The following is an 18443-nucleotide window of genomic DNA, read 5'->3' as shown; positions in this document are numbered from 1 at the left end:
GGTCACAGGCTGGACCACAGCGATGCTCTGTGTATAACCTCTACATTTGGCGGTTGTACTTGGAGTGTTCTGACAGGCTGAGTGGCTTTCAGGAGCTAGCTTCTCTCTGTGGCTTCGGAAGCCATACAGAGAAAGTCCAGCCTCCAATGGGACCCATGCCTTTTCTTCATGGAGAAACAATTCAGCCTGTGGGTATCTAACTCCAAAAATCTGAGATACCCAGGACACTGAGAACATGGCATCCTTCTTTTTATCCACCTTAGCATATTATGTACATAGTGCTATGTTCCAAACATCTGACAAAACAATGTAAGAAAGGAAGGGTAACTTCAGCACTGCCAGAGCATCATGCTGGGGAGGGTGTAGCAGAGCAGACCCCATCAGGAGACCCAGGAAGCAAAGGGCTTGCGGAAAGAGGAAATGTCAAAACCTAGTATCCAAGGTCAGTCCCCGACATACAATTGACCTACTTCTTTCTGCGGAAACACTGTCCTGTTAACACCTGCTGTTAACTTTACACAAACATAAAACCACTTGAGAGGAGAGGGCCTCCACTGGAGATCTGACCAGATTTCTCTTGTGGCCATGTCTATGAGCTATTTTCTTAATTGTTAGTTGATATAGGAGGGCCCAGCCCTCTGTGGGCAGTACTGTCCCTACGCAGTTGGGCTGGGCTATATAGGAAAAGAAACAGAGCAAGCCAGAGGGAAGAAGCCAGTAAGCAGCATTCCTCTGAGGAATTCCAAGTTCCTACCTTGACCAGCCTGCCTTTGCTCCCCTTGATGATAGCCTGTAACCCTTTCCTCCCCAAGTTGCTTTTGGTCATGGTATTTATAACAGCAACAGAAACTAAACTAGAACACCTGTCTCCTAAATTTTACCACCTCCCAATAATGCCATCATAACCCAAATCTGTCAAGGAACGAACCCACTTATTAGGTCAAGGCTCCCATCATCTCTGGAAATACCACTCTAGACAGGCCCAGAGGTGAGCTTCACTAATCTCTGTGCTTCTCAGTCAAGATTGCCTGTCTCATTGCCTGTCTCCTCAGACCAGGAAGATAATAGACTGAAGTACTGCTGGCCAATGACTGAGCTACTGGGCAGAGTTAGAATGAGAGCAAGAACCCAGCCTACCTCAGTGTGAATGACTGTCTTCTGGTACTAGCTCTATCACTTTGTGGAGGTTCTTTCTGTACATTCCCTCTGTGCCTCAGTTTCCTTACTTGTGCCATAGGTTGTAACAGCAGCATATAAAATAATCCATATTAAGGTACATGATCAACACCAGGCACTGGATCAATGTCCCAGGCAGGCACTGTTTATGCTCAGCCATGCCTGGCTGTCTCTTGAGGCATGACAGTGCCCATGACACCTCCTCATGAAGGTTGTGTGGTTCAAGGCAATGACATGCAAGAGGAACAGTAATGAGCAATCTTCTCTGTCAACCCAATGGGCCTAAGAGAGGCTCAGTAAAATGTCACTCTGGTGTCTGTGTGGGAGTTTCTGAAAATGATCCCCAGCAGAATCAGGAGAATGAATGAAGAAAACTCCCTTTTATTACAGGGGTGGGGAGGGTGGGGGGCAGGTATCACCATGTTCATCCGAGATTCAGCCAGGATACTAAGACAAAGGGAGAGCAGACCCCTCTTGTTTTGAGCCAGACCATCCATGCACCCTTGGATATTGCAGCACGGCGGGGAGGAGAGGGTCTTGCTACTCAGGCTTTCAGTCTTGAGCCTGTTTCCCGTCTACCTCTGCTTCCATGTCTCTGCAGCTCCCCGACAGTAGGTATCAGATGGAATATTCTCAGCCTCCATAGCGGCATGAGTCAGTTCCCATAATAACCCTGCTGTGGCATGTCTACGTCTTTCCTGGAGGCTGTGGCTCTGCAGAGCCCTGACTAATACAGATGGCACAAACCCTTTGCACCGCCTTCCCATTGCTTACATGCCACTGGGAAGGTGACATGTTGCTGATGGTGCGGTCTGTATGGTGGTGGATTGGCTGGGTCGCCGCACAGAGTGTCCTCACTCCCCGGAGAGGGACAGGATCTGTGGTGGCTGTTGTGAGCAGGAAACAAATCTGTGTCAAGTTACTAAGGTTTGCAAGCTGCGATTACTGCAAGCCGAGATCTGGCGTTCCTCACTAATGTGGTGCTCAATAAACATTAGCCATGGCTGTTTGTAGCTGCTGCTGCAGAGGAGCAGAAAGCTCTGGTGATCTCCTCCCCTTTGGAGAAGCTCCTTGGCTGTGGCCCTGGCCATCACAAGCTCAACCCCAGCTCACTGACATGGCTTCTATCCTACAGCTCCAATGGAGCTGTTCTGGCCTACCTTGACTGATGATAGGATTTCAACCTTCTTCTATGAGGGACTCCCTCAGAGGTGTGTGTGTGTGTGTGTGTGTGTGTGTGTGTGTGTGTGTGTATGTGTGGTGTTTGCATATGAGGGTGTATATGCAGAGTCAAGACAACAAGTTTGAGTGCCATTCCTCTCTGAGTGGCCCTCTGTCATTTTTTTTTTTTGCTCTGTTTTATTTTGCTTGCCTGTTTGTTTGTTTGTTTGTTTTTGAGACAGACATTCTCACTGGGCTAGAATCAGGTTGGCTAGGCTTGCTGGCCAGTGAGCCCTCAAGGGTCCACTTGTTTCTGCCTCCTAAGCATCGTGATAACAAGCATTCATCACCCCACTCAGCCTTGAACGGTCTTTTAACTCCATAAAACATTTGTTCTCTCTGTGTGCAAGGTAACTACCTGGTGCAGGAGGGAAAGCGAATGGCCTCAGATGTCAAGGATGCTGCTGCGTTCCGCATCCTCGTGGCTTCCGTTTAGAAACCTGTCGTCTTAGTCACTATGAAGGGTGATTCAGAAAACTTTCATCCCTGTCCTGCAGCTTCCCCAGGAAGCCCTGTGTGAGAACTCCGTGGTCTGTTCACGGTGAGGCTCATACCCCCTCAGTGTTGACAAACAAGAGTAAACGAAGCTGAAGGAGGCTGTGGTTATTCTTGCATGTTGTGACCATCAGCCTATGGGATATCCCCAACCTGTGCCTGCGATGGAAACCTGTGCTTGCATAGGGGTGATTGCTGGAGGAAACAGCCAACATGCAACCCATGGAAGAAGCCAGGCCTCTGAGGAATTTCACGAGAGGGTAGCCACCCTGGCCCAAGCTCTTTCTCAGGACAGTGATAGCCTGACATCTTCCTAAAGTTGTAAAGACAAGTTTGCCTTTTGTGGGCACGCGAGTGTGTGTGATGCTAGTTCAGTTAACTTGCCTAGGTAACATCGCAGGATGCTTCTGTCCTCTCTAGGTGGCGGGGACCTTGGAGGGCATTAAGGACACGGTGACACAGGCAGAGGCTGGGGCAGTCACGCTGACGCTGACACTGTCTGAGCTTGAGTCCCCTGGTCTATTCCCACATGGCCTCCTGGGACCCTGGTGTGATGACTCCTGAGGATGCCCGGTGCTCTGTGGCTCTTAGCCAGGACCTATGGTGCCATTTTCTGCCTTTCTCCCCTCTACAAAGTCACAAGCTCACGTGTATGCCGGGTGAAGCAGCTATTTCATTAAATCATGTTTCTTGACTACTGGAAAGGGCTGGGGAATGGAGAGAAAGCAACCTTCACAACAGAAGACATAATCCCCTGCTTCTCTCTGCTTTGTAAATCCTGCACGTTTCTGTGGCACAAGGAAATGAGCACCCCTTCCTGGACGTCCACCCTGACTCCTCAGGTAATACACAAATGTGTTCCCTGATGGCCGAATAGGACCAGCAATCGCTGCAAGGAGATGAATGTCTGAGAGCCATATTCTGTCTGTCAAACATCTGCCTTTATCTGTAAGGGCAAAGGGATGAGCCACTTTGTTGTCTCTAGTGCTGAGCACAGTGCCTGGTGTAAATCTCGTTAAATACTGGAACGCCCAAACAATGTCAGGTTTTGTGTTTCTTCCTCTACTAAGTCAGCTGTGGTCCTAAGAAAGCCCTAAGCACGATCCTAGACTTACCTGAACCGGATTCCAAGGCTGTCTTGTTGCATAAAGGAGATGGAATATTCCAGAAGCAAAACCACTCATGAGTACAAATTAAAGTCCAGGAAAGGTTAGTAACTCATCCTCAGCCAGCAGCAAACCAGGACTCAGCCTGGCTTTGCTGATGCCGAGCTGTCTCTTCAGCCCCATTTCCTCATACATTGCCAGCAGATTCAGATATTTCAGGCTCTATCCTCACAGCTCTTGTCTTGGGTGGGGGGGTGTCTTGGCAGAGATGCCCTGAGCTGCACAGAACCTCAGACCAGCACATTTTATTTATTTTATTTTTACAGAGAGGAGACTGTTTGTGTAAACCGTCTGAACCACTGAAAATCACGTGAGTACCATCTCACTGGTTCAGTGCCCTGCAGTCCTGTGATAAGAACTCTTCCCTGGATGGTGGGGATGCTCCCTCCACCAGGCTGCCTGGCTAACACTGTCCACCCCCAACCCCCTGAAGCACCAGGTGATGCTAGGTAGAAGGATGATTGGAGCTTGCTGCTGCACTGCTCCAACCCTGGAGACATCAGAGCAGGGCTAGAATGAGCAATTTCTGAACAAGGGGAACAGAGCAGAACAGGAGACTGCACGGAGAGATCCAAGAATGACATTAGGTATGGAGCACCCAGTTGGCCAGTCCTGGACAGAAGGAAGTCCTTTCGTGGAGCTGGGTGTGGGTTCTGTGATAGGACTCTCTCTTGTTTAGATCTTGAGGCAGTGTTTTGCAGAGGCATGGCTGCCTGCCTCTGTGTTGGCCCCACAGCAGACACTCATGCAGGGGTTTCACAAGTCCTACTCTGAGAAACCTTTCTCCTTTGGTCACTCCTGGTGGGAAGACCTCTCTGAGACGGGGTTCACATGGGACTGACCAGTTCAGTGGCTGTCACTGCTCTAGATCTACAAATAGGAGGAGCGTGGCAGGAGACAATGACAGTGTGGCTGGCTTCCCACGAGCCTTTGATCTGACAGCTCCTGAAGCCCCCTCAGCAGCCTCTTGCTTACTAGGCCACTATCAGCTCCCTGATGCGGAGAGACCCTGGTAATGAGGTTCTATTAAAGGAGCTGGATCCAGATTCTCAGAACTCAATGTTCAGAATAAACAATAGGGCAGAATCCTATTTTTTTTTTTTTAAAAAGGCTTCCAACATGGACAAATTAAGCCCTTGGGAATGTCGTACAAAGAATATATTTTTCCAGTGTCGAATCAAGATCAATACAGAAAAACAAATAATTTCAAGTGAGAGTTGTCATAATGACACTCAGGTTCAGGCAGGCGTTGTACACAGTATTTTGGCCTGAGGACATTCCAGCTTACATAATGAGGGTGCAGGGGTGGGGCTGGTCCTGGGCGGCAGGGGTGCATCGACTCCCAGGTGTCTGAGCCTGGCTGATGCTGACGCTCATTTGTCTCTGTCAAGGCTCTCCTTGCTGGGGAGCTGTTAGCTTGTTGCATGCTACCTGGCTTGCTGAGGTTGGCCCAGCTCTGGAGTAGCAAAAGAAGCCAGAGCTTTGTTCAAAGGGGCGAGATTTTTCACACACCCTGCAGAATCCTGTCTGTAACTCTCCCCCAAGGGGGCGGGGGGGGGGGGGAAGATTCCCTAGTCATCTGCCCTAGTCATCTGCTCAGATGCCTCCTCTTCAACTCTCCCCATCTGACACACTCACTTTGGGCTGCCATGTCCGCAGGACCAGCGTGCTCTCTGGCATCAGTAAAATCCTTACTTGTTGCCCCGTGCTGGTCTGGAGCCCGCCAGAATTCTTTCCTTCTTTTCCTGATTCTTGGTGACCTGAAAATCACCCTTGTCTGTTCCCCCAGAGTGCGAGGCAGGGTTCTCAGCTGGTTTATATCTTGCTCCCCCAGTGGATGTCCCAGTGAATCCGACTGTCCTGTTGAGTCACGGGGTCAGAGAGCTTTCTGATCCTGCCTGGGATCCCTTGATTCATCTCAGCCCCCACTGTGGTCTCTGAGCCGGACCCCAGTGAGCAAGGCATTTCCATTAGAGCTCTGGGGAACTGGGAAGGGCAAGACTCAGGTCTCAGGAGGCAGGGACTCTAACACCTATCTGCTCTCCACAAGGAGACTGGGAGATAGGGTAAGAGAGAGTTAATGCTGGTATACAGTGGCCACGGTCCCTGATCTCAACCTGCTGTGCTATTGAGCACTGGTTCTGTCTCTGAGGTTTCTCTCCATGCAGAGCTTGTGCTAATGCACTAGAGATGTGTGTGTATGTGTGTGTGTGTGTGTGCATGCATCTTTAGGCTGAGCCACAGCATCCAATAGGTGCTGTATCGTATCTTTTCCCACTTCCCAGCTGACAAACAGGTGACTGGGCAGGGGTCTGGGGTCAGGTGGACTCCAGGCTTCTGCCTCCCAGAGAGATCTCCTCTGCTCTGTGGAGGGTGGAGAGGTATAGGGTGGCTCATGGTAAGGTGAACCTGGAGAAGAACTAGAGGTCTCATGGAGGGTCTGGGCCGGGCCCTGTGGGAAGGTGGAAGGAGGAGAGTTTCCAAGCTGCCTGCAGCTCTGGTTGGCCTGAGGCACACACCCCTGGGATGGCGTGAAAAGCCTTGCCTCTTCTAAAAACTCACAGCTAAGTTGAATCCCCACTGTGAAGTGTTGAGAGGATGGAAGCAGGGTGCCCAGAATGGGTGGAGTGAAGCTTTGGGGGACAGTGGGAGTCCTGACAAGATCAGAAGGGTGGAGCCCCGTGATTAAATGCTTGTGGTCTCACCAGAGCAAAGAGAGGCTGGCTTGAAGACACGTTTTCCATCTCTCTCCTCTCTCCTCTCGGGCCTTGCCATAGGACATCCTACACTTCTTTAGGACTTTGCCAGAGAGAAGGTCAATATCAGACTTGAGCTTTTGACCTTGGGCAAGAACTGTAAGCTCAAAGAAATGTCTCTTATTGCTAACTTTACCTATCTCTACTGTTGTCTGTGACTTTCATCTTTTCTGGCCTTGTGCCATGGTCATTTGAAGTTGGTACAGGAAATGTCTGCTTCCCTGAGACCTCCCCCCCCCCTCCCCGCATCTTCTCTGTGGATTACTAAAAAGAACTGGTTTGTTCAGTAAAAGCTCTAAGAAGGCCGGCAGCAACTTTTGCTTCTCCTAATGTGCCAGGTACACTGGACAGTAGATGCCCTTTCTTGTCCCCTCATAGCTCTTGTTGGCACACTGTGCCACTTTTATAGTTATATGCAATGTGGCCATCTTGACAGACATGTCCCCAGCCCCAGGACTTTGGAACATGCTGAAACCTGGTGCGGAGGAGCCTGGTAGATGGATACACACGGCCGGCCGTATTGGTTGCTATTATGCAAATTGTGGTGGGGGCTTTGGTGGGGAATCTGTCTCAGCCATTTAAATGGCAGCAAGCTTCATTTCTCTGCGTTCAGCTTATACAGAGGACCAGGCAGAGACGGGCAAAGCTGCTTACCGCAATCCTGTCAGTGAGACTCTGGAACGGATATGGAGCTGGCGACGCTGATCGTTTGTTAGAGTGCTTACCTAGCCTGCGAGAGGCCCCAGCACCACGCAAACATGGCGCTGCGTGCTGTTTTACTTAAAACCTCTGTCTCAAAATTAACCCACTAACCAAATAAGCCAACAGAAATGGAGACAATGGTAATGGCTATGAAGAGGAGGCCGGGGGAAGGCCCGTGGTCCTTCTGGATCTCTGTAGTCACGAAGAATAGGAAACACGCATGCGCGCCAAGAGGGCGGACTCTCCAAAGCATGTGCTGGGCCAGCGAAGTAAGGTACAGCGCATGGAACCTGCGGCCCAGCATATGTTAGTAAGAGCTCTCCCTCTGAGATACACCCTAGACCTTTTAAAAATTATTATTTTGAGACAGGGTCCTACTGAGTAGCCCAGGTTGGCCCTCAACTCATTCTGTTTCTCATGCAGGTCTTAAACTTGTGATACTTCCGTCCCAGCCTCTCTAGGAATTACAGACAAGCACCTCCAGAGTCAACACAACAGTTAAACAAAGGGAGGGGGAGAAGCCTATTTGGGCATTTGTATTCATATACAAATATGCACACACATATCAGACATACATGGGAAGTCATGGAATCAGTGGTAAGAGAGGAAGCTGTGTGTATGGAATCTCTGAATTCCATGCCTATCCCTTGCTGATTTGTAACTCAGGGGAAACAGTCTAACCCATGTATCCTTCAGTCTGTTCATCCAGAAAATATGGTAATTATATTTCAATCTCCAGAAATTATGGAGGGAAGTCAGCAATGAATTAAGTCACATAAGCAAGACTTCTGGGTGGTTGACTGGCTATTGGCTGGGGCAAAATAAGTGAACTGTTGTTGTTTTTTTTTAATTTAATTTAATTAATTTTTTTTTTTACCATGGTGCATCTCTTCTGGTGCACATATCTTCACATCTCAACTCAGTGATGGGAGTGTGGCTTTCCATTCTGCTCTTTGTGTTGGGGTAGAGTGCTTTAATTAGAAATGCTTTTTCTGTTCTGCTAGCATGTATCCTAATGGCCTGGCTTAAAAGAGAAGAAATTGAGGTACAATCAACTGAACTTTTATCTATGGTGGTGCTTCTTGGGGTTCCTGCTCTGGACTGAAGCCTGACAGGGAGTTATAGGATCCCCACAGCTAGCTGGCCCCCTTGGTTTCCCCAGGGACAGGGTGCTGGGGAGGGGTCCGTGGGCCCACAGCCCATTAGGAGGTCTGGCGTTTTTTAAGCGGCGAGTACCCATGTTTCCTCATGCCTTAGCATGTTGCTGGGCTGCAGGTGGCAGACACTAACACTGGTTCACTTCAGCAAAAAGGAATTTATTGGCAGGATGTCGAGAGCTTGGAGAAGTGACAGCAACCGAGAGGAGCAGACTCTGGGAGGGCAGGAGCCTTTCTGATCACCTAGCTCAGGATCTGTGGCCACCACATGCAGAAGGGAACATCTGGTCTGCATCTGCTGAGGTGGAGATTGTGACCTCCAGCGTAGTCTCTGGATTTGGTGACTTTTTTTCTTTCCGTTCTTCTTGCTTGTCTGTCAGCTGAGGATCCTTCTTTTCCAGGCTTGTTGAATTCCCTGCTTTAAAGTCTTGCAGGTAAGTGGTGGAGCCACGCCCCCACTGTGGACAGAACTGTCTATCCTAGCATCCTTTGTAGGATTCTGTAACACAAGGTCTGGACATCCTTTGAGGAAGGGCACAGACATATGTGTATAAGCAGGTCAGTTCCGTGTCACCGGGGAAACGAGTAGCAGGTGGAGTCTTAGAACACTGTCAAGGTACTTCTGGGTAGATGGCAGGATGCTAGGGCAGCTGCTACGGCAGTGACCAGTTGGCAGAGGGCCCATGTTGTGCCCAGCATGGGAAGCAAGGCAGCATCCTGTGTGCAGCGGCCGCAAAGCTGGTGTCCTGAGGATTATTCGGCTAGGATCCCCGCTGTGGCCTGGCTGCCTTGTTCTTGCCCATCTGTCCATCTTCCCACCAGGCCTGTGAGCTTTCTCACCTTCTATGGAAGAAATCCCTGCCTGCTTCAAACTGACCAAGCCAGATTCTGTCGTTGGCAACTCAGAAACTTGGCTGACACTCTGAACGACTCTCAGCAGATGTGTGTTCCCAGAAGAGAGGTCGAGGCACGTTCCTGCTCCCCCTGGGATCCAGGAGACTGGAGTTGGCCCTTTGGCTTTCATAATGGGAGGCAGAAGCCTAGAATTCCCCTCCACTAAGACCACACACAGCGGGGAAGAGGCAAATTCCAGAAGGAACACAGGCTACTGTTAAATGAGGAGTGTGGGAGCACAGTTAGCAAAACAGGACACATGTGTGCTAACCAGTCTCTCTTCATCCAAGTAAATAGAGTGTGCATCCTATGGAGGAAACTAATCTCTCCCTTCCTTCGTGTACACCACACGCACCCTGCAAGCCGGATGCAAGCAGACACTGTAGAGCCTTTGGGATACGGTGCTAACTGACCTCAAGTCACCCAGGTAAGCAAAGGGACCAAGGACTGCTCCAGAGAGAAGGTGAGATGAGTTAGGCCTTGGAGGAGGACTGTGGGGAGGGGCAAAGAGAAAAGGGGGCGGAGCCACAAAAGCTTAGAATGGTCTTAGGGTCACACAGGGCCACAAACACGGGCTCAGAAAAGGAGTAGGGGTACAGTGGGGTGCTGTCTGTAGGAAGGAGAAAGTTTGGGGAGAGAGCCTGAGGGCCGGGCTGGGGTTTGGAAGTGTGAGCTTGGACATCCTATAAAAGAACGGGTCAGCCGATGTGTTCCTTGGGGAGAGACTTGTCTTTAGGCCAGTCTCTGAGGAAGTTGTGTGGATGGTGAGAAGCAAAAGCTGTGGCTGGAGACAAGATACAACACAAGAGGGAGGAAAACGGGCTGCCGACTGGGAGCCTCGCGGATGGCCTGGTGGAACCCCAGTTAAGGGTCTGCCGGAAGAAGTGCTTGTGTCCGATATTGGGGTCTTTGGTGTGGAGGAGCTGGGAACCCCTAGCAGTCACACCCCGCTGCTGCTCCCAGCTCTGCCCTGCTTGCTAGCTGTCTGGTTTTTCCTTTGCTTTCAGCTATGGTGACTTCTCATGGTGCTCTTCGAAATCTCCAGGACTTCCCCAGAAGAGGCCCACCAGAGTCTGCCTTACACGGAAAAGCTCGGCTTCAGGTGTTTGTCATCTGAGAGATCCTGCCATTAAAATCCACACCAGGAAAAAAATCAATGGATAGGCTTTCTGAGTTCCCATGTAGCTCTCTCACTAGCCTGGGTGACTAACACAGCCTGGTTTGCCACACACAAGTTCCATTTTGTCTCGTCCCATGTTTAAGATGACCACACCCAGATAATCTAAAAGGTCAGTACCCTCAATTTTAACATTCTGCTCTTAAAAGACAGGCTTCTGTCTGGAGAGGTCACAGGGGTGGGCTGGACACCAGGGCAGGTGGCCTCTGCTGCTGGGGAAGCAGATGAGCTGGAGACCCAGTCAGGCACCTGGGAAAGCTCCAGGAGGAGTGAGGATCTCTGCAGCATAAGACATTGACTAGTTCATGCAGTCTGGATTGCGGCACTGCCTCCCTGGGACTGGAACCACTGGTCTGGTGTCAGAAGCCAGAGACCCGTCACACCGGCTGCCTAACCCCACAGCAGCTCGTCCTTGCTGACAGGCACAAGGCCAGAGATGCTCTAGGATAAGAGAGTGTCTCCACAGAGCTTGTGGAGTCCGGGCTTCTTCATCCTGCCCCAGGAGACTTGCTCATTTCATTGTGGAACTCCAGCTCCAGCTGTAGCCTCCCTCCTGGAGGTCAAGGACGGCCCAAGAAAGGCGCTGCTTCTGCAGGAGGAGCAAGGCAAAGTATTCCGCTGTCCTCCAGCTGCTTCCCACTGGTCAGGGCGGCTACAGCGCTTCCTCTTGAAAAGAGGCTGAGAAATCGTGTGCTTCAGCTGAGTGGAACCACAGAGAGACAGACAGAGAGACAGAGAGAGAGAGAAAAGGAGAAACAGAGACAGAGAGAGAGAGAGAAAGGGAGAAACAGAGAGACAGAGACAGAGAGAGACAGAGAAGCAGAGAGGCAGAGAGAGACAGAGAGAGGTACAGAGAGAGGGAGAGAGACAGACAGACAGAGAGAGGCAGAGAGAGAGACAGACAGAGAGAGAGAGAGAGAGAGAGAAGGGATCTTGTTTGGATAATTAGTGGAGTCCTCCGGAGGTTCTTAGAAGCTTCTAAATACACCGGCCATCCAATCTCCCTATCCCAGGAACTTATGTCTTAGAGTCCCCTGGGTCCCAAGTGTCATAAATGCCAGGCTTGGCATGACCCACACTGCTGGGGTGCCACCAACAGGCTGCCGGAAACCCCATTTCTTTTCTCTTCCCAACAAAGCCAGATGGCAGGCAGTGTGACTCCATCTCTGGCAAAGTCCAGGGGACTTTGTCCCCTCCCTGCCTGCAAGGCTGTGTCCCCCCCCCCCCATGCACTTCCTGTGGCCCACAGCCCAGCCTCTCTGGAGTGAGATCCGCCCTTCCCCCTCCCCGCGCACAAGCCCAGAGCGAGTCAGCCCATCTGGTTCTATTTCACTTCGTGTTACTCATCAGGATGTGTTTGCCAGGAGTTATTTGATGTTCAGGAAGAATTCTGAAGCTTTTGAAAAGAGGTAAATAAAATCCTTTATCCCCCAAAGAGTCGTGAAATTGTGTTTTGCTCAGGAGGTGGCAGGCAGCCATGTGAGCTCTGGAGGCCCCTGCATAGCCAGGCACAGGGGCTGGAGTTTCACGATTTGTTCTTCTGTCAGTCAGTCCTCATCCCCACTCCTCCAAGCCCTTCCTGATGCTCTCTTGGGATGCCCGAATTTGGGAACAGATGAAGGCTGCCTGTGGGGACAGCCCAGCCTGTCTCTTGCTCTTCAGCCAAGAAAGCTTTTAGGGAGTTCCTTCTGGTCCTCAGCCCTGTCACTCCACAGCCACGCATATGAGCTCCAGCAGGAACCCGGGGCGAGTTCCCTGCCACAGAACAACCTGTGAGGGTGACTGACAGAGGGCCTGGGTTGGGGGAGCTCACTCCATCTGCTAGGGTCTGGAGATCACAAAGCAAGGGAGATGACATTTCTCCAAGTTCCTGTGAATGGCAACAGACATCATGGATGATGCTAGGATACCTAGGGACTGTCCAATAGAGGAAGGTCCCACCCCCTCTAGCATCAGTCTCTTCACACAGTCTACATAGCCTCCTGTTTCTGCCGAAAGAAGTTTCAGGTTTTTTTTTGCCAAAGTTTTCCCCAGCAAGGACTAGATCCTCAGGTCTTGTTAATGTCTGGTGAACCCCACTCTACCTTGCTGGGTGCCCTTAGCCATCCTGTTGAGGAGACCAACATTTGTGTGATTGGCTGCTCCTTGGGCAGAGTCCTGAATGTTTACTTTTCCCCTAAAACACTACTATTCTATGCAATTCCCCCCCTCACCCCCATAAGCACCCAGGCAGAGGAGTATGGGCTCACCCCTGTACCTCTTGATCTCTCCCCCCTATTTATAGGGATGCCAGAGGGTTCCTCCACAGCCTAGAGCAGTGTCATCTCAAATCCTGCAGCATGTGAGGCTTCCCACCCACTGCATCCCTCCTGACAGCTTACAACCCTGACCATTAAACATTGATCACTCAAATTTAACATCCCATCTTCCCTTTGATATCTTCAACTGCTCTCCGCATAAGACAACAAGAGGCTTTCTGCAGCTCCCTATGAGGGAGACTTCAAAGACTTCTTCCCCGGTCCCTGAGCTCTGCAGCTCTGGGATGCTGCCAGCGAGACTATCAAGAGGAAGGTTGAAGGCATCCTCTGCTGGCAGCATCTTTGGGACTCAGGCCTGTGGGGGAAGCTCCGTGCTTTAAGTCCTGGATTCTGGGTGATCTGTGCAGAACTGGGACGTCAATGACGTGTTAATTTTTTTTTTCTAGAAGCATCTGCAGGTCATGGGAAAGGATTTAAATTTAGAGGTAGAGGCACTGGGCTTATATCCTTGAGGAGCAGGGACTGTATCCTTGAACTGGTGCCTGAACAACTCTGGGTCCCCAGTAAAGTTCTGGACCCCGATCTGTTAAACGGTGTCTTAGTAGGGGTTTCTATTCCCGCACAAATATCTTGACCAAGAAGCAAGTTGGGGAAGAAAGGGTTTATTGAGCTTACACTTCCACATTGCTGTTCATCACCAAAGGAAGTCAGGACTGGAACTCAAGCAGGTCAGGAAGCAGGAGCTGATGCAGACACCATGGAGGGATGTTTCTTACTGGCTTGTTTCCCCTGGATAGCTCAGCTTGCTCTCTTATAGAACCCAAGACTACCATCCCAGGGATGGCACCACACACAAGGAGCCCTCCCTCCTTGATCCCTAATTGAGAAAATGTCCCACAGCTGGATCTCATGGAGGCACTTCCACAACTAAAGCTTCTTTCTCTGTGATAACTCTACCCTGTGTCAAGATGACACACAAAACCAGCCAGTACAAATGGATATGATCATTGCTGTCTCTCAGCCAAGTCCTGAACAGGTGGGTACCTGGCCCGTCACAAGACTCCATTCTGCTTTCTCTTGCTACCACCTAGTGTGGGCACATTCCTGGATAGGAAGCTTCAGTGACCGAGTATGACAGGAAACGCTGAACTCCTGAGAGCTAGGCACTTGATAGTCACAGCTGGCGGCAGCCTGATCGCCAGTCATTATCATCCTGTCCCTCACACAGTCCACTGGGGGCTTGTACTTTATTACACCTGTGTTAATTAGCATAGCTACCATCCATGAAACACTCCCCATGGGTCAAGGCCAGAGCAAAGTGATTGACCAATGTCACCTCACATCAGCTCTACGAGTACCTCAAAGGTAGCCTTCCCCATGGGACCTATTTCTGCATGAGCATCTTCCTGGGTAACAGAATCTACCTCATGTTAATGGCCATGTGGGGCTTGGAGCCAGGTCAGTGAGACTGAAGTTCCCACTCTTGCCTCTGTCTTCTAGCTGTAGTGACATTCTCTAAAAAGGCATGTGGTGCTATGTCTCAGTGCCTTGGGGTCTTCAGTGGAAGATGTCACAGTACGGAGAAGAGATGGAACCGAGAGTGACAAAGACCGTCTGTCTGTTCAATTTCTCACAACATGTTTTTGTTTTTGAATACCCATTCACACTGTATGACACCAGCCACAAGGTCATGGCACCAAGTTCCTCATGACCCCAGACTTAAAGAATAGATCATGATTTTCCTGATCTATAGAACCCTGTGGCCTCCAGCCTTCTGCCCTGCTGGGGTTGCTAGGAAATGGACTGCTATCCCTTTGTGAGGAGGTTCTCCTTTACCCTCCCACCCCGGAGATGCCACTTGCAATGGAACAATCTCTGAGTTTGGGGAGAGCGCTAGAATCTTCATTCTATTCCTGGAGCATACCCCAGAAGCTTGACTCACTGGCTCCTCTGCCTCCCACTGGGGTCACACAGACGGCATCTGCCCCTTTGTCGGAGATTTTGGAATAGTGTTTTCCCTTGAAGTTCCTTTCTCCAGGTCAAATGGCTCCAGCTCCTCTCTTCAAAGCTTCCCTTGGTGTTTGTCCCTGCAGTCTCTAACTTTGCAGGGCAGTGTGGGAAATGGAGACTGGGACGGAAGGAAGGTGATGTCATATACCTGCAGGAGAGCTGCTGGGGCTAAGGCAAAGGCTGCGAGAGGGAAGGAATGAATGACCGTAGTCCTCTCCTAGGCTCCTTTCCTCCTGGTCAGAACCCCTTCCTGTCCACCCCCCCATGGAGAAGTCAGCATGGCAAAGCCCTTGTAGGGTGGACTCCACCTTGACCAGAAGCTTTGCCTGTGCTATGGGGAAGTCGCTGGTGTCCCTTAAGTTGTAGGGCCATTAGTGAGGGAGACAGACACTTTCCTTTGAGAAGAGACCTTATGCTGACTTCTGTTTCCAAATGGCTAACTGAGGCAGTCAGAGGAACAATCCTCTTGTGACACTGTTCTTTGTGGGGTATCTGAAATCCCACATATAAAAACATCCCATCCCCCTAACTGGTCATTTGTCATGTTTGTACATTTTCTTTGCTTTTTGTATAATCAGGAAGGACAATGAATGAGGTAGATGGTGGGCTGGCTTTGGGATCTGAATTAGGACTTACATCATCTTCTCTATGATTTGGGGCAATTTAATTACCATCTCCAAAACTCAATCCTTTGCTTGGGAAACGTCAATAATGCATGACTCACAGAGTGTCTGGAAAGACCGAGTGGAAAGGCATTGGGAAACTGCCAAGCATTGGTATACAGAGGGTGCTCAATAAGTATTAACGAATGAGAGAACAACTCCCTGATATGGAGAAGACAAGGTGTCTTGATACCCCCTTGTGAATAATCTCTTGCTCAGAGCTTGGGGCTGGGAGCTGGGAATGCGGATTGGGTTTTCTTGAGGGCAGCAGCTGAGGGAGTTGGAGAGGCCAGGGGCTGTCTATAGCCATCATTCAGCACCGACCCACCCATCATCTGTGCACATTCACATGCCTAGGATCAGTTTATGGAGAATCTGCATCAAGGAGTGTGGGCAACCCGCTCTCACCTCCTTGGGAGCACAGACAGTTCTCAGAGATCAGACAGCAGGCTCAGCTCTGAGCCTGACCCTGGGAGACATAACAAACTAACCCATTATCCCCCATTATCATTCCCGTGCAGCTTCATTTGTCAAACCACACTGCTGTTGGGAGAGGCATGATAGAGGACCCTGTGCTTCAGTGCCTAAGCCCAGATCTGCACTCGAGTGAGAAAAAGGCTAAAGTTGCTTGTAGACTGCGCCTGACTCCATATTAGAGGCTTTGCACGTCTCCTTGGATGCTAACAGCCTGGAAATTAGATAGTTTTGGTGTCTATCCAGTCAGCCATAAAAGGAGTGACAAAGAAAAGAAAAGACCTGGCCTGAGGTCACACTGTGATCAGAAACTGTGAGATCAGTACTGAGACTTGAACGTGGCACCAGAACTGTGTAGCCTCTATGTGGCCTTGTCCATATGAAGGTGTTAAGCAAAGCCCACTACTGCCATCTTTTACCCAACCCCCACCCCGGTACCAATCCTACTAATCAATATTTCATTATCTCCATGCTCGAGGAAACTGATGTCAGCTTGCTTAAGGGATTGACTCAAAGTCATACTTACGATGTCATGTGACATGGCATTTGAGGCCAGGTTTATTCCTCTTCAGAGTCCCCAGTGCCGATTATTCTATTAGGATCAGACTCAAATTCATTCATTTATCAAACCTTTTCTCAGTGGCTACTACAGAAAAAGGTGGTTTTTTCTTTTTTTGTTTTTATTTTTGTTTTTTTTTCATTTGTTTTTGTTTTTGTTTTTGTTAGACACCTAGTGTTACAGGGGATAGAGGTGGCTGTATTGTGGTCCCTGACCTCAGAAATCTCATCTAGCCCTCCATCTATAAAGAGACTCCTTGGCCATGCTCACTCTGAGTTCATGTGGATCCAACTTTTAAAGAGGCAGGGTGGGCAGGGGAGAGGGGCATTTCCATTGAGGGAGATTAATAAGGACTCCTTTTAGTAGTTCTTCCTGTTTGCTCCCTGCTCTGTGTGTCACCTCCATGGATATCTCTTGTCCTTCCATGGAAATAGATAATAAAATAGGCTAGACAGAGCAACGACAATTAGCTTGCAAACTTCGACATACTTCACCTCTGAACACATCCCACCGGCCGAAGCAAGCTACCTTTGAAATGACTAAATTCAAAGTGAGTTGAGATATTCACACACTACACGCTTCAAAGAAGAAGAGAACTGTAATATTCATTAATCATCTGGATACTTAACTACTCAAACCAAAACCAAAACCAACCAACCAACCAACCAACCAACCAATCAACCAACCAACCAACCACCAACCAATCAACCAAACCCCAGCAAAACCTCTAATGTTTGGACATGGAGGTTTTCTTCCAAATCTTGAGTGCCAAGTGGTTCCTGACACAATGTTCAGAGGTGGGAAGGGGCAGGGCGGGATTTCTAGGGCTCTGGATTCATTAGAGGACAGCTCTGTTGATGGATTCATAGCTGAATGCTCTCTTTCTTAAAAAAACGGAGATGAATCTTGACTGGAAAAATGGGTCAAGAGAGTCATGCCTTCAAAAGGCAGATCTACCCTGGCTGCTTCTCTCAAACTTGATCTGCCTCTAGTCCTCTGGGAGGACGCCACTCTGTGTTACCACATGCTCCCTGTAGGGATGTTCTGTCTTACTATACATGAACCCAGAAGCACTGGAACCAACTGGCTGAGACCAAATAAAACAGTGTGCTCGAATAAGACCTCCTTCCACCAAACTGACTATGTCAGGCATTTTGCCACAGAGACAAAAACTAACATGTAAACTAAAGTGAGGTCACTGAATTCTTACCTCTGTCCTTGCTCACAAGGAGGCATTGGCAAGTTTTAGAAGAGTCTTAAAGATGATTAAGCATTTGGGCCTGTCGATACAACCTGGAATCCTAGTTCCTTGGGAGGTAGAAGCAGGAGAATCCCAAGTTTAAGTCCAGCCTAATTTAGCTTAGTAAGACTCTGTCTTTAAACACTGAACAAAACAAAACATGGCTGGGGTTATGATTCATTGGTAAGAGTGCTTGTCTAGAATGGATAAAGATGTAGACTCAATTCCCAAGAAGCCAAGTTTTCCTACAGTAAGAACCCTGGGCAGATGAGCAAGTGAATGGGCAAGAAATCCAATGATGATGTGGGGAAAGAGATGAGTTGGGGTGAGGGCAACACAGAAAGTGCCTCCTGCCCCCTCCATGCGCACACACACACACACACACACACACACACACACACACACATTTATAAACTCATACACACATACACACACATTCATAAACTCATACACACATACACACATTTGCATATACATACACACTCACACACATAAA

Source organism: Apodemus sylvaticus, chromosome 8, assembly GCF_947179515.1.
Source record: "Apodemus sylvaticus chromosome 8, mApoSyl1.1, whole genome shotgun sequence".
Taxonomy (NCBI): Eukaryota; Metazoa; Chordata; class Mammalia; order Rodentia; family Muridae; genus Apodemus; species Apodemus sylvaticus.
Note: the sequence above shows the minus strand (reverse complement) of the source record.